The sequence below is a fragment of the Garra rufa genome, unplaced genomic scaffold (assembly GCF_049309525.1).
Source record: "Garra rufa unplaced genomic scaffold, GarRuf1.0 hap1_unplaced_007, whole genome shotgun sequence".
Lineage (NCBI taxonomy): Eukaryota > Metazoa > Chordata > Actinopteri > Cypriniformes > Cyprinidae > Garra > Garra rufa.
In genome coordinates, this window is record NW_027394282.1 from 276,922 (window position 1) to 288,457 (window position 11,536).

The 11,536-nt window shown below is 41.6% G+C and overlaps 23 non-coding genes across 23 annotated transcripts; all 23 read left to right on the forward strand.

The window, feature by feature from the left end:
* The first annotated feature begins 418 nt into the window (after window positions 1-418).
* On the forward strand, window positions 419-537 carry LOC141313890 (5S ribosomal RNA). The gene has a single exon (XR_012349961.1). It is a non-coding gene; the product is annotated as a 5S ribosomal RNA (ribosomal RNA).
* An 84-nt stretch (window positions 538-621) lies between these two features.
* Window positions 622-740, forward strand: LOC141313600 (5S ribosomal RNA). Its single transcript, XR_012349671.1, has one exon. It is a non-coding gene; the product is annotated as a 5S ribosomal RNA (ribosomal RNA).
* An 84-nt stretch (window positions 741-824) lies between these two features.
* LOC141313624 (5S ribosomal RNA) lies at window positions 825-943 on the forward strand. Its single transcript, XR_012349695.1, has one exon. It is a non-coding gene; the product is annotated as a 5S ribosomal RNA (ribosomal RNA).
* Window positions 944-1,744: 801 nt separating this feature from the next.
* LOC141313863 (5S ribosomal RNA) lies at window positions 1,745-1,863 on the forward strand. The gene has a single exon (XR_012349934.1). It is a non-coding gene; the product is annotated as a 5S ribosomal RNA (ribosomal RNA).
* Window positions 1,864-1,947: 84 nt separating this feature from the next.
* Window positions 1,948-2,066, forward strand: LOC141313875 (5S ribosomal RNA). Its single transcript, XR_012349947.1, has one exon. It is a non-coding gene; the product is annotated as a 5S ribosomal RNA (ribosomal RNA).
* Window positions 2,067-2,867: 801 nt separating this feature from the next.
* On the forward strand, window positions 2,868-2,986 carry LOC141313661 (5S ribosomal RNA). The gene has a single exon (XR_012349733.1). It is a non-coding gene; the product is annotated as a 5S ribosomal RNA (ribosomal RNA).
* An 84-nt stretch (window positions 2,987-3,070) lies between these two features.
* Window positions 3,071-3,189, forward strand: LOC141313767 (5S ribosomal RNA). The gene has a single exon (XR_012349838.1). It is a non-coding gene; the product is annotated as a 5S ribosomal RNA (ribosomal RNA).
* Window positions 3,190-3,990: 801 nt separating this feature from the next.
* On the forward strand, window positions 3,991-4,109 carry LOC141313891 (5S ribosomal RNA). The gene has a single exon (XR_012349962.1). It is a non-coding gene; the product is annotated as a 5S ribosomal RNA (ribosomal RNA).
* An 84-nt stretch (window positions 4,110-4,193) lies between these two features.
* LOC141313601 (5S ribosomal RNA) lies at window positions 4,194-4,312 on the forward strand. Its single transcript, XR_012349672.1, has one exon. It is a non-coding gene; the product is annotated as a 5S ribosomal RNA (ribosomal RNA).
* An 84-nt stretch (window positions 4,313-4,396) lies between these two features.
* Window positions 4,397-4,515, forward strand: LOC141313768 (5S ribosomal RNA). Its single transcript, XR_012349839.1, has one exon. It is a non-coding gene; the product is annotated as a 5S ribosomal RNA (ribosomal RNA).
* Window positions 4,516-5,316: 801 nt separating this feature from the next.
* On the forward strand, window positions 5,317-5,435 carry LOC141313892 (5S ribosomal RNA). The gene has a single exon (XR_012349963.1). It is a non-coding gene; the product is annotated as a 5S ribosomal RNA (ribosomal RNA).
* Window positions 5,436-5,519: 84 nt separating this feature from the next.
* LOC141313602 (5S ribosomal RNA) lies at window positions 5,520-5,638 on the forward strand. The gene has a single exon (XR_012349673.1). It is a non-coding gene; the product is annotated as a 5S ribosomal RNA (ribosomal RNA).
* An 84-nt stretch (window positions 5,639-5,722) lies between these two features.
* LOC141313625 (5S ribosomal RNA) lies at window positions 5,723-5,841 on the forward strand. The gene has a single exon (XR_012349696.1). It is a non-coding gene; the product is annotated as a 5S ribosomal RNA (ribosomal RNA).
* An 801-nt stretch (window positions 5,842-6,642) lies between these two features.
* On the forward strand, window positions 6,643-6,761 carry LOC141313888 (5S ribosomal RNA). Its single transcript, XR_012349959.1, has one exon. It is a non-coding gene; the product is annotated as a 5S ribosomal RNA (ribosomal RNA).
* An 801-nt stretch (window positions 6,762-7,562) lies between these two features.
* LOC141313692 (5S ribosomal RNA) lies at window positions 7,563-7,681 on the forward strand. Its single transcript, XR_012349763.1, has one exon. It is a non-coding gene; the product is annotated as a 5S ribosomal RNA (ribosomal RNA).
* Window positions 7,682-7,765: 84 nt separating this feature from the next.
* LOC141313900 (5S ribosomal RNA) lies at window positions 7,766-7,884 on the forward strand. The gene has a single exon (XR_012349971.1). It is a non-coding gene; the product is annotated as a 5S ribosomal RNA (ribosomal RNA).
* Window positions 7,885-7,968: 84 nt separating this feature from the next.
* LOC141313912 (5S ribosomal RNA) lies at window positions 7,969-8,087 on the forward strand. Its single transcript, XR_012349983.1, has one exon. It is a non-coding gene; the product is annotated as a 5S ribosomal RNA (ribosomal RNA).
* Window positions 8,088-8,888: 801 nt separating this feature from the next.
* On the forward strand, window positions 8,889-9,007 carry LOC141313662 (5S ribosomal RNA). Its single transcript, XR_012349734.1, has one exon. It is a non-coding gene; the product is annotated as a 5S ribosomal RNA (ribosomal RNA).
* An 84-nt stretch (window positions 9,008-9,091) lies between these two features.
* On the forward strand, window positions 9,092-9,210 carry LOC141313626 (5S ribosomal RNA). Its single transcript, XR_012349697.1, has one exon. It is a non-coding gene; the product is annotated as a 5S ribosomal RNA (ribosomal RNA).
* Window positions 9,211-10,011: 801 nt separating this feature from the next.
* LOC141313693 (5S ribosomal RNA) lies at window positions 10,012-10,130 on the forward strand. Its single transcript, XR_012349765.1, has one exon. It is a non-coding gene; the product is annotated as a 5S ribosomal RNA (ribosomal RNA).
* Window positions 10,131-10,214: 84 nt separating this feature from the next.
* LOC141313922 (5S ribosomal RNA) lies at window positions 10,215-10,333 on the forward strand. Its single transcript, XR_012349987.1, has one exon. It is a non-coding gene; the product is annotated as a 5S ribosomal RNA (ribosomal RNA).
* Window positions 10,334-10,417: 84 nt separating this feature from the next.
* Window positions 10,418-10,536, forward strand: LOC141313923 (5S ribosomal RNA). Its single transcript, XR_012349988.1, has one exon. It is a non-coding gene; the product is annotated as a 5S ribosomal RNA (ribosomal RNA).
* An 801-nt stretch (window positions 10,537-11,337) lies between these two features.
* LOC141313663 (5S ribosomal RNA) lies at window positions 11,338-11,456 on the forward strand. The gene has a single exon (XR_012349735.1). It is a non-coding gene; the product is annotated as a 5S ribosomal RNA (ribosomal RNA).
* The last annotated feature ends 80 nt before the right edge of the window (window positions 11,457-11,536 follow it).

An 11,536-nucleotide genomic window follows, 5' to 3' on the forward strand; every position in this document is an offset into this window, starting at 1 on the left:
CAACACACTGGGGTTCTTGGACTGTTTTTAGGGTATGGACAAATGAACTGTATTCTTTTAACAGAGTTTACCTGTTTTTAGGGTATGGACAAATGAACTGTATTCTTTTAACAGAGTTTACCTAGTTTTATCGTGTTGTTTTAAAGTCTTTTATGTGAACCTTGTAAATACACCAAATCTATTTAAACCAATTTTCTGTTATGTCTCATTCTTTTAACCACTAGTCATCTCTCACAGTTAAATCTGACCCCATTTTAGTCTTGTAACTCGGCTGATAAGGCCGATTGTTACACTTTTATGGGAGACCGCCTGGGAATACCAGGTGCTGTAAGCTTTTGCCTTTTCTTCACTATTTATATAATATGCTGGCTTTTACGGAGGCTGATCTTTAAAAAGCCCACTTTTTAGAGCAGCCCTCGCTTATGGCCATACCGCGCTGAGAGTGCCCGATCTCGTCTGATCTCGGAAGCTAAGCAGCGTCGGCCCTGGTTAGTACTTGGATGGGAGACCGCCTGGGAATAACAGGTGCTGTAAGCTTTTGCCTTTTCTTCACTATTTATATAATATGCTGGCTTTTACGGAGGCTGATCTTTAAATAGCCCACTTTTTGGAGCAGCCCTCGCTTATGGCCATACCGCGCTGAAAGCGCCCGATCTCGTCTGATCTCGGAAGCTAAGCAGCGTCGGGCCTGGTTAGTACTTGGATGGGAGACCGCCAGGGAATACCAGGTGCTGTAAGCTTTTGCCTTTTCTTCACTATTTATATAATATGCTGGCTTTTACGGAGGCTGATCTTTAAATAGCCCACTTTTTGGAGCAGCCCTTGCTTATGGCCATACCGTGCTGACAGCGCCCGATCTCGTCTGATCTCGGAAGCTAAGCAGCGTCGGGCCTGGTTAGTACTTGGATGGGAGACCGCCTGGGAATACCAGGTGCTGTAAGCTTTTGCCTTTTCTTCACTATTTATATAATATGCTGGCTTTTAGAAAGACGTGTTTTACCGCTCTATTTATTACAATCATTTACATGTATTATAGAGTTTTAAGTGTTTTACATGTTTTTTAGGCCATTTTATTACTCTTAACATTTTAAGTGTATGTGTCTTTAATAAATGGATGGTTGGCCTGTCATGTGACTAGACACATGACAGGAAGCAGGAAGTACAACTGTATAAGAGAGCAGCATGACAAACAAAGGACAGTCACCAAACTGTTGGATTGAGGAGTTGCTAATTTTAGAGCTCACCTTTCCATTCACCACCTGCAAACTTTGGATTACACTTTCTGTGGATTGTATATACACTGGTGGACACTCACATTGGACTTATCAACACACTGGGGTTCTTGGACTGTTTTTAGGGTATGGACAAATGAACTGTATTCTTTTAACAGAGTTTACCTGTTTTTAGGGTATGGACAAATGAACTGTATTCTTTTAACAGAGTTTACCTAGTTTTATCGTGTTGTTTTAAAGTCTTTTATGTGAACCTTGTAAATACACCAAATCTATTTAAACCAATTTTCTTTTATGTCTCATTCTTTTAACCACTAGTCATCTCTCACAGTTAAATCTGACCCCATTTTAGTCTTGTAACTCGGCTGATAAGGCCTATTGTTACACTTTTATGGGAGACCGCCTGGGAATACCAGGTGCTGTAAGCTTTTGCCTTTTCTTCACTATTTATATAATATGCTGGCTTTTACGGAGGCTGATCTTTAAATAGCCCACTTTTTGGAGCAGCCTTCGCTTATGGCCATACCGCGCTGAGAGCGCCCGATCTCGTCTGATCTCGGAAGCTAAGCAGCGTCGGGCCTGGTTAGTACTTGGATGGGAGACCGCCTGGGAATACCAGGTGCTGTAAGCTTTTGCCTTTTCTTCACTGTTTATATAATATGCTGGCTTTTACGGAGGCTGATCTTTAAATAGCCCACTTTTTGGGGCAGCCCTCGCTTATGGCCATACCGCGCTGAGAGCGCCCGATCTCGTCTGATCTCGGAAGCTAAGCAGCGTCGGGCCTGGTTAGTACTTGGATGGGAGACCGCCTGGGAATACCAGGTGCTGTAAGCTTTTGCCTTTTCTTCACTATTTATATAATATGCTGCCTTTTAGAAAGACGTGTTTTACCGCTCTATTTATTACAATCATTTACATGTATTATAGAGTTTTAAGTGTTTTACATGTTTTTTAGGCCATTTTATTACTCTTAACATTTTAAGTGTATGTGTCTTTAATAAATGGATGGTTGGCCTGTCATGTGACTAGGCACATGACAGGAAGCAGGAAGTACAACTGTATAAGAGAGCAGCATGACAAACAAAGGACAGTCACCAAACTGTTGGATTGATGAGTTGCTAATTTTAGAGCTCACTTTTCCATTCACCACCTGCAAACTTTGGATTACACTTTCTGTGGATTGTATATACACTGGTGGACACTCACATTGGACTTATCAACACACTGGGGTTCTTGGACTGTTTTTAGGGTATGGACAAATGAACTGTATTCTTTTAACAGAGTTTACCTGTTTTTAGGGTATGGACAAATGAACTGTATTCTTTTAACAGAGTTTACCTAGTTTTATCGTGTTGTTTTAAAGTCTTTTATGTGAACCTTGTAAATACACCAAATCTATTTAAACCAATTTTCTTTTATGTCTCATTCTTTTAACCACTAGTCATCTCTCACAGTTAAATCTGACCCCATTTTAGTCTTGTAACTCGGCTGATAAGGCCGATTGTTACACTTTTATGCGAGACCGCCTGGGAATACCAGGTGCTGTAAGCTTTTGCCTTTTCTTCACTATTTATATAATATGCTGGCTTTTACGGAGGCTGATCTTTAAATAGCCCACTTTTTGGAGCAATCCTTGCTTATGGCCATACCGCGCTGAGAGCGCCTGATCTCGTCTGATCTCGGAAGCTAAGCAGCGTCGGGCCTGGTTAGTACTTGGGTGGGAGACCGCCTGGGAATACCAGGTGCTGTAAGCTTTTGCCTTTTCTTCACTATTTATATAATATGCTGGCTTTTACGGAGGCTGATCTTTAAATAGCCCACTTTTTGGGTCAGCCCTCGCTTATGGCCATACCGCGCTGAGAGCGCCCGATCTCGTCTGATCTCGTAAGCTAAGCAGCGTCGGGCCTGGTTAGTACTTGGATGGGAGACCGCCTGGGAATACCAGGTGCTGTAAGCTTTTGCCTTTTCTTCACTATTTATATAATATGCTGGCTTTTAGAAAGACGTGTTTTACCGCTCTATTTATTACAATGATTTACATGTATTATAGAGTTTTAAGTGTTTTACATGTTTTTTAGGCCATTTTATTACTCTTAACATTTTAAGTGTATGTGTCTTTAATAAATGGATGGTTGGCCTGTCATGTGACTAGACACATGACAGGAAGCAGGAAGTACAACTGTATAAGAGAGCAGCATGACAAACAAAGGACAGTCACCAAACTGTTGGATTGAGGAGTTGCTAATTTTAGAGCTCACCTTTCCATTCACCACCTGCAAACTTTGGATTACACTTTCTGTGGATTGTATATACACTGGTGGACACTCACATTGGACTTATCAACACACTGGGGTTCTTGGACTGTTTTTAGGGTATGGACAAATGAACTGTATTCTTTTAACAGAGTTTACCTGTTTTTAGGGTATGGACAAATGAACTGTATTCTTTTAACAGAGTTTACCTAGTTTTATCGTGTTGTTTTAAAGTCTTTTATGTGAACCTTGTAAATACACCAAATCTATTTAAACCAATTTTCTGTTATGTCTCATTCTTTTAACCACTAGTCATCTCTCACAGTTAAATCTGACCCCATTTTAGTCTTGTAACTCGGCTGATAAGGCCGATTGTTACACTTTTATGGGAGACCGCCTGGGAATACCAGGTGCTGTAAGCTTTTGCCTTTTCTTCACTATTTATATAATATGCTGGCTTTTACGGAGGCTGATCTTTAAAAAGCCCACTTTTTAGAGCAGCCCTCGCTTATGGCCATACCGCGCTGAGAGTGCCCGATCTCGTCTGATCTCGGAAGCTAAGCAGCGTCGGCCCTGGTTAGTACTTGGATGGGAGACCGCCTGGGAATAACAGGTGCTGTAAGCTTTTGCCTTTTCTTCACTATTTATATAATATGCTGGCTTTTACGGAGGCTGATCTTTAAATAGCCCACTTTTTGGAGCAGCCCTCGCTTATGGCCATACCGCGCTGAAAGCGCCCGATCTCGTCTGATCTCGGAAGCTAAGCAGCGTCGGGCCTGGTTAGTACTTGGATGGGAGACCGCCAGGGAATACCAGGTGCTGTAAGCTTTTGCCTTTTCTTCACTATTTATATAATATGCTGGCTTTTACGGAGGCTGATCTTTAAATAGCCCACTTTTTGGGTCAGCCCTCGCTTATGGCCATACCGCGCTGAGAGCGCCCGATCTCGTCTGATCTCGTAAGCTAAGCAGCGTCGGGCCTGGTTAGTACTTGGATGGGAGACCGCCTGGGAATACCAGGTGCTGTAAGCTTTTGCCTTTTCTTCACTATTTATATAATATGCTGGCTTTTAGAAAGACGTGTTTTACCGCTCTATTTATTACAATGATTTACATGTATTATAGAGTTTTAAGTGTTTTACATGTTTTTTAGGCCATTTTATTACTCTTAACATTTTAAGTGTATGTGTCTTTAATAAATGGATGGTTGGCCTGTCATGTGACTAGACACATGACAGGAAGCAGGAAGTACAACTGTATAAGAGAGCAGCATGACAAACAAAGGACAGTCACCAAACTGTTGGATTGAGGAGTTGCTAATTTTAGAGCTCACCTTTCCATTCACCACCTGCAAACTTTGGATTACACTTTCTGTGGATTGTATATACACTGGTGGACACTCACATTGGACTTATCAACACACTGGGGTTCTTGGACTGTTTTTAGGGTATGGACAAATGAACTGTATTCTTTTAACAGAGTTTACCTGTTTTTAGGGTATGGACAAATGAACTGTATTCTTTTAACAGAGTTTACCTAGTTTTATCGTGTTGTTTTAAAGTCTTTTATGTGAACCTTGTAAATACACCAAATCTATTTAAACCAATTTTCTGTTATGTCTCATTCTTTTAACCACTAGTCATCTCTCACAGTTAAATCTGACCCCATTTTAGTCTTGTAACTCGGCTGATAAGGCCGATTGTTACACTTTTATGGGAGACCGCCTGGGAATACCAGGTGCTGTAAGCTTTTGCCTTTTCTTCACTATTTATATAATATGCTGGCTTTTACGGAGGCTGATCTTTAAAAAGCCCACTTTTTAGAGCAGCCCTCGCTTATGGCCATACCGCGCTGAGAGTGCCCGATCTCGTCTGATCTCGGAAGCTAAGCAGCGTCGGCCCTGGTTAGTACTTGGATGGGAGACCGCCTGGGAATAACAGGTGCTGTAAGCTTTTGCCTTTTCTTCACTATTTATATAATATGCTGGCTTTTACGGAGGCTGATCTTTAAATAGCCCACTTTTTGGAGCAGCCCTCGCTTATGGCCATACCGCGCTGAAAGCGCCCGATCTCGTCTGATCTCGGAAGCTAAGCAGCGTCGGGCCTGGTTAGTACTTGGATGGGAGACCGCCAGGGAATACCAGGTGCTGTAAGCTTTTGCCTTTTCTTCACTATTTATATAATATGCTGGCTTTTACGGAGGCTGATCTTTAAATAGCCCACTTTTTGGAGCAGCCCTTGCTTATGGCCATACCGTGCTGACAGCGCCCGATCTCGTCTGATCTCGGAAGCTAAGCAGCGTCGGGCCTGGTTAGTACTTGGATGGGAGACCGCCTGGGAATACCAGGTGCTGTAAGCTTTTGCCTTTTCTTCACTATTTATATAATATGCTGGCTTTTAGAAAGACGTGTTTTACCGCTCTATTTATTACAATCATTTACATGTATTATAGAGTTTTAAGTGTTTTACATGTTTTTTAGGCCATTTTATTACTCTTAACATTTTAAGTGTATGTGTCTTTAATAAATGGATGGTTGGCCTGTCATGTGACTAGACACATGACAGGAAGCAGGAAGTACAACTGTATAAGAGAGCAGCATGACAAACAAAGGACAGTCACCAAACTGTTGGATTGAGGAGTTGCTAATTTTAGAGCTCACCTTTCCATTCACCACCTGCAAACTTTGGATTACACTTTCTGTGGATTGTATATACACTGGTGGACACTCACATTGGACTTATCAACACACTGGGGTTCTTGGACTGTTTTTAGGGTATGGACAAATGAACTGTATTCTTTTAACAGAGTTTACCTGTTTTTAGGGTATGGACAAATGAACTGTATTCTTTTAACAGAGTTTACCTAGTTTTATCGTGTTGTTTTAAAGTCTTTTATGTGAACCTTGTAAATACACCAAATCTATTTAAACCAATTTTCTTTTATGTCTCATTCTTTTAACCACTAGTCATCTCTCACAGTTAAATCTGACCCCATTTTAGTCTTGTAACTCGGCTGATAAGGCCTATTGTTACACTTTTATGGGAGACCGCCTGGGAATACCAGGTGCTGTAAGCTTTTGCCTTTTCTTCACTATTTATATAATATGCTGGCTTTTACGGAGGCTGATCTTTAAATAGCCCACTTTTTGGAGCAGCCTTCGCTTATGGCCATACCGCGCTGAGAGCGCCCGATCTCGTCTGATCTCGGAAGCTAAGCAGCGTCGGGCCTGGTTAGTACTTGGATGGGAGACCGCCTGGGAATACCAGGTGCTGTAAGCTTTTGCCTTTTCTTCACTATTTATATAATATGCTGGCTTTTAGAAAGACGTGTTTTACCGCTCTATTTATTACAATCATTTACATGTGTTATAGAGTTTTAAGTGTTTTACATGTTTTTTAGGCCATTTTATTACTCTTAACATTTTAAGTGTATGTGTCTTTAATAAATGGATGGTTGGCCTGTCATGTGACTAGGCACATGACAGGAAGCAGGAAGTACAACTGTATAAGAGAGCAGCATGACAAACAAAGGACAGTCACCAAACTGTTGGATTGAGGAGTTGCTAATTTTAGAGCTCACCTTTCCATTCACCACCTGCAAACTTTGGATTACACTTTCTGTGGATTGTATATACACTGGTGGACACTCACATTGGACTTATCAACACACTGGGGTTCTTGGACTGTTTTTAGGGTATGGACAAATGAACTGTATTCTTTTAACAGAGTTTACCTGTTTTTAGGGTATGGACAAATGAACTGTATTCTTTTAACAGAGTTTACCTAGTTTTATCGTGTTGTTTTAAAGTCTTTTATGTGAACCTTGTAAATACACCAAATCTATTTAAACCAATTTTCTTTTATGTCTCATTCTTTTAACCACTAGTCATCTCTCACAGTTAAATCTGACCCCATTTTAGTCTTGTAACTCGGCTGATAAGGCCGATTGTTACACTTTTATGCGAGACCGCCTGGGAATACCAGGTGCTGTAAGCTTTTGCCTTTTCTTCACTATTTATATAATATGCTGGCTTTTACGGAGGCTGATCTTTAAATAGCCCACTTTTTGGAGCAGTCCTCGCTTATGGCCATACCGCGCTGAGAGCGCCTGATCTCGTCTGATCTCGGAAGCTAAGCAGCGTCGGGCCTGGTTAGTACTTGGGTGGGAGACCGCCTGGGAATTCCAGGTGCTGTAAGCTTTTGCCTTTTCTTCACTATTTATATAATATGCTGGCTTTTACGGAGGCTGATCTTTAAATAGCCCACTTTTTGGGACAGCCCTCGCTTATGGCCATACCGCGCTGAGAGCGCCCGATCTCGTCTGATCTCGGAAGCTAAGCAGCGTCGGGCCTGGTTAGTACTTGGATGGGAGACCGCCTGGGAATACCAGGTGCTGTAAGCTTTTGCCTTTTCTTCACTATTTATATAATATGCTGGCTTTTACGGAGGCTGATCTTTAAATAGCCCACTTTTTGGGGCAGCCCTCGCTTATGGCCATACCGCGCTGAGAGCGCCCGATCTCGTCTGATCTCGGAAGCTAAGCAGCGTCGGGCCTGGTTAGTACTTGGATGGGAGACCGCCTGGGAATACCAGGTGCTGTAAGCTTTTGCCTTTTCTTCACTATTTATATAATATGCTGCCTTTTAGAAAGACGTGTTTTACCGCTCTATTTATTACAATCATTTACATGTATTATAGAGTTTTAAGTGTTTTACATGTTTTTTAGGCCATTTTATTACTCTTAACATTTTAAGTGTATGTGTCTTTAATAAATGGATGGTTGGCCTGTCATGTGACTAGGCACATGACAGGAAGCAGGAAGTACAACTGTATAAGAGAGCAGCATGACAAACAAAGGACAGTCACCAAACTGTTGGATTGATGAGTTGCTAATTTTAGAGCTCACTTTTCCATTCACCACCTGCAAACTTTGGATTACACTTTCTGTGGATTGTATATACACTGGTGGACACTCACATTGGACTTATCAACACACTGGGGTTCTTGGACTGTTTTTAGGGTATGGACAAATGAACTGTATTCTTTTAACAGAGTTTACCTGTTTTTAGGGTATGGACAAATGAACTGTATTCTTTTAACAGAGTTTACCTAGTTTTATCGTGTTGTTTTAAAGTCTTTTATGTGAACCTTGTAAATACACCAAATCTATTTAAACCAATTTTCTTTTATGTCTCATTCTTTTAACCACTAGTCATCTCTCACAGTTAAATCTGACCCCATTTTAGTCTTGTAACTCGGCTGATAAGGCCGATTGTTACACTTTTATGCGAGACCGCCTGGGAATACCAGGTGCTGTAAGCTTTTGCCTTTTCTTCACTATTTATATAATATGCTGGCTTTTACGGAGGCTGATCTTTAAATAGCCCACTTTTTGGAGCAGTCCTTGCTTATGGCCATACCGCGCTGAGAGCGCCTGATCTCGTCTGATCTCGGAAGCTAAGCAGCGTCGGGCCTGGTTAGTACTTGGGTGGGAGACCGCCTGGGAATACCAGGTGCTGTAAGCTTTTGCCTTTTCTTCACTATTTATATAATATGCTGGCTTTTACGGAGGCTGATCTTTAAATAGCCCACTTTTTGGAGCAGCCCTTGCTTATGGCCATACCGTGCTGACAGCGCCCGATCTCGTCTGATCTCGGAAGCTAAGCAGCGTCGGGCCTGGTTAGTACTTGGATGGGAGACCGCCTGGGAATACCAGGTGCTGTAAGCTTTTGCCTTTTCTTCACTATTTATATAATATGCTGGCTTTTAGAAAGACGTGTTTTACCGCTCTATTTATTACAATCATTTACATGTATTATAGAGTTTTAAGTGTTTTACATGTTTTTTAGGCCATTTTATTACTCTTAACATTTTAAGTGTATGTGTCTTTAATAAATGGATGGTTGGCCTGTCATGTGACTAGACACATGACAGGAAGCAGGAAGTACAACTGTATAAGAGAGCAGCATGACAAACAAAGGACAGTCACCAAACTGTTGGATTGAGGAGTTGCTAATTTTAGAGCTCACCTTTCCATTCACCACCTGCAAACTTTGGATTACACTTTCTGTGGATTGTATATACACTGGTGGACACTCACATTGGACTTATCAACACACTGGGGTTCTTGGACTGTTTTTAGGGTATGGACAAATGAACTGTATTCTTTTAACAGAGTTTACCTGTTTTTAGGGTATGGACAAATGAACTGTATTCTTTTAACAGAGTTTACCTAGTTTTATCGTGTTGTTTTAAAGTCTTTTATGTGAACCTTGTAAATACACCAAATCTATTTAAACCAATTTTCTTTTATGTCTCATTCTTTTAACCACTAGTCATCTCTCACAGTTAAATCTGACCCCATTTTAGTCTTGTAACTCGGCTGATAAGGCCGATTGTTACACTTTTATGCGAGACCGCCTGGGAATACCAGGTGCTGTAAGCTTTTGCCTTTTCTTCACTATTTATATAATATGCTGGCTTTTACGGAGGCTGATCTTTAAATAGCCCACTTTTTGGAGCAGTCCTCGCTTATGGCCATACCGCGCTGAGAGCGCCTGATCTCGTCTGATCTCGGAAGCTAAGCAGCGTCGGGCCTGGTTAGTACTTGGGTGGGAGACCGCCTGGGAATTCCAGGTGCTGTAAGCTTTTGCCTTTTCTTCACTATTTATATAATATGCTGGCTTTTACGGAGGCTGATCTTTAAATAGCCCACTTTTTGGGACAGCCCTCGCTTATGGCCATACCGCGCTGAGAGCGCCCGATCTCGTCTGATCTCGGAAGCTAAGCAGCGTCGGGCCTGGTTAGTACTTGGATGGGAGACCGCCTGGGAATACCAGGTGCTGTAAGCTTTTGCCTTTTCTTCACTATTTATATAATATGCTGGCTTTTACGGAGGCTGATCTTTAAATAGCCCACTTTTTGGGGCAGCCCTCGCTTATGGCCATACCGCGCTGAGAGCGCCCGATCTCGTCTGATCTCGGAAGCTAAGCAGCGTCGGGCCTGGTTAGTACTTGGATGGGAGACCGCCTGGGAATACCAGGTGCTGTAAGCTTTTGCCTTTTCTTCACTATTTATATAATATGCTGCCTTTTAGAAAGACGTGTTTTACCGCTCTATTTATTACAATCATTTACATGTATTATAGAGTTTTAAGTGTTTTACATGTTTTTTAGGCCATTTTATTACTCTTAACATTTTAAGTGTATGTGTCTTTAATAAATGGATGGTTGGCCTGTCATGTGACTAGGCACATGACAGGAAGCAGGAAGTACAACTGTATAAGAGAGCAGCATGACAAACAAAGGACAGTCACCAAACTGTTGGATTGATGAGTTGCTAATTTTAGAGCTCACTTTTCCATTCACCACCTGCAAACTTTGGATTACACTTTCTGTGGATTGTATATACACTGGTGGACACTCACATTGGACTTATCAACACACTGGGGTTCTTGGACTGTTTTTAGGGTATGGACAAATGAACTGTATTCTTTTAACAGAGTTTACCTGTTTTTAGGGTATGGACAAATGAACTGTATTCTTTTAACAGAGTTTACCTAGTTTTATCGTGTTGTTTTAAAGTCTTTTATGTGAACCTTGTAAATACACCAAATCTATTTAAACCAATTTTCTTTTATGTCTCATTCTTTTAACCACTAGTCATCTCTCACAGTTAAATCTGACCCCATTTTAGTCTTGTAACTCGGCTGATAAGGCCGATTGTTACACTTTTATGCGAGACCGCCTGGGAATACCAGGTGCTGTAAGCTTTTGCCTTTTCTTCACTATTTATATAATATGCTGGCTTTTACGGAGGCTGATCTTTAAATAGCCCACTTTTTGGAGCAATCCTTGCTTATGGCCATACCGCGCTGAGAGCGCCTGATCTCGTCTGATCTCGGAAGCTAAGCAGCGTCGGGCCTGGTTAGTACTTGGGTGGGAGACCGCCTGGGAATACCAGGTGCTGTAAGCTTTTGCCTTTTCTTCACTATTTATATAATATGCTGGCTTTTACGGAGGCTGATCTTTAAATAGCCCACTTTTTGGGTCAGC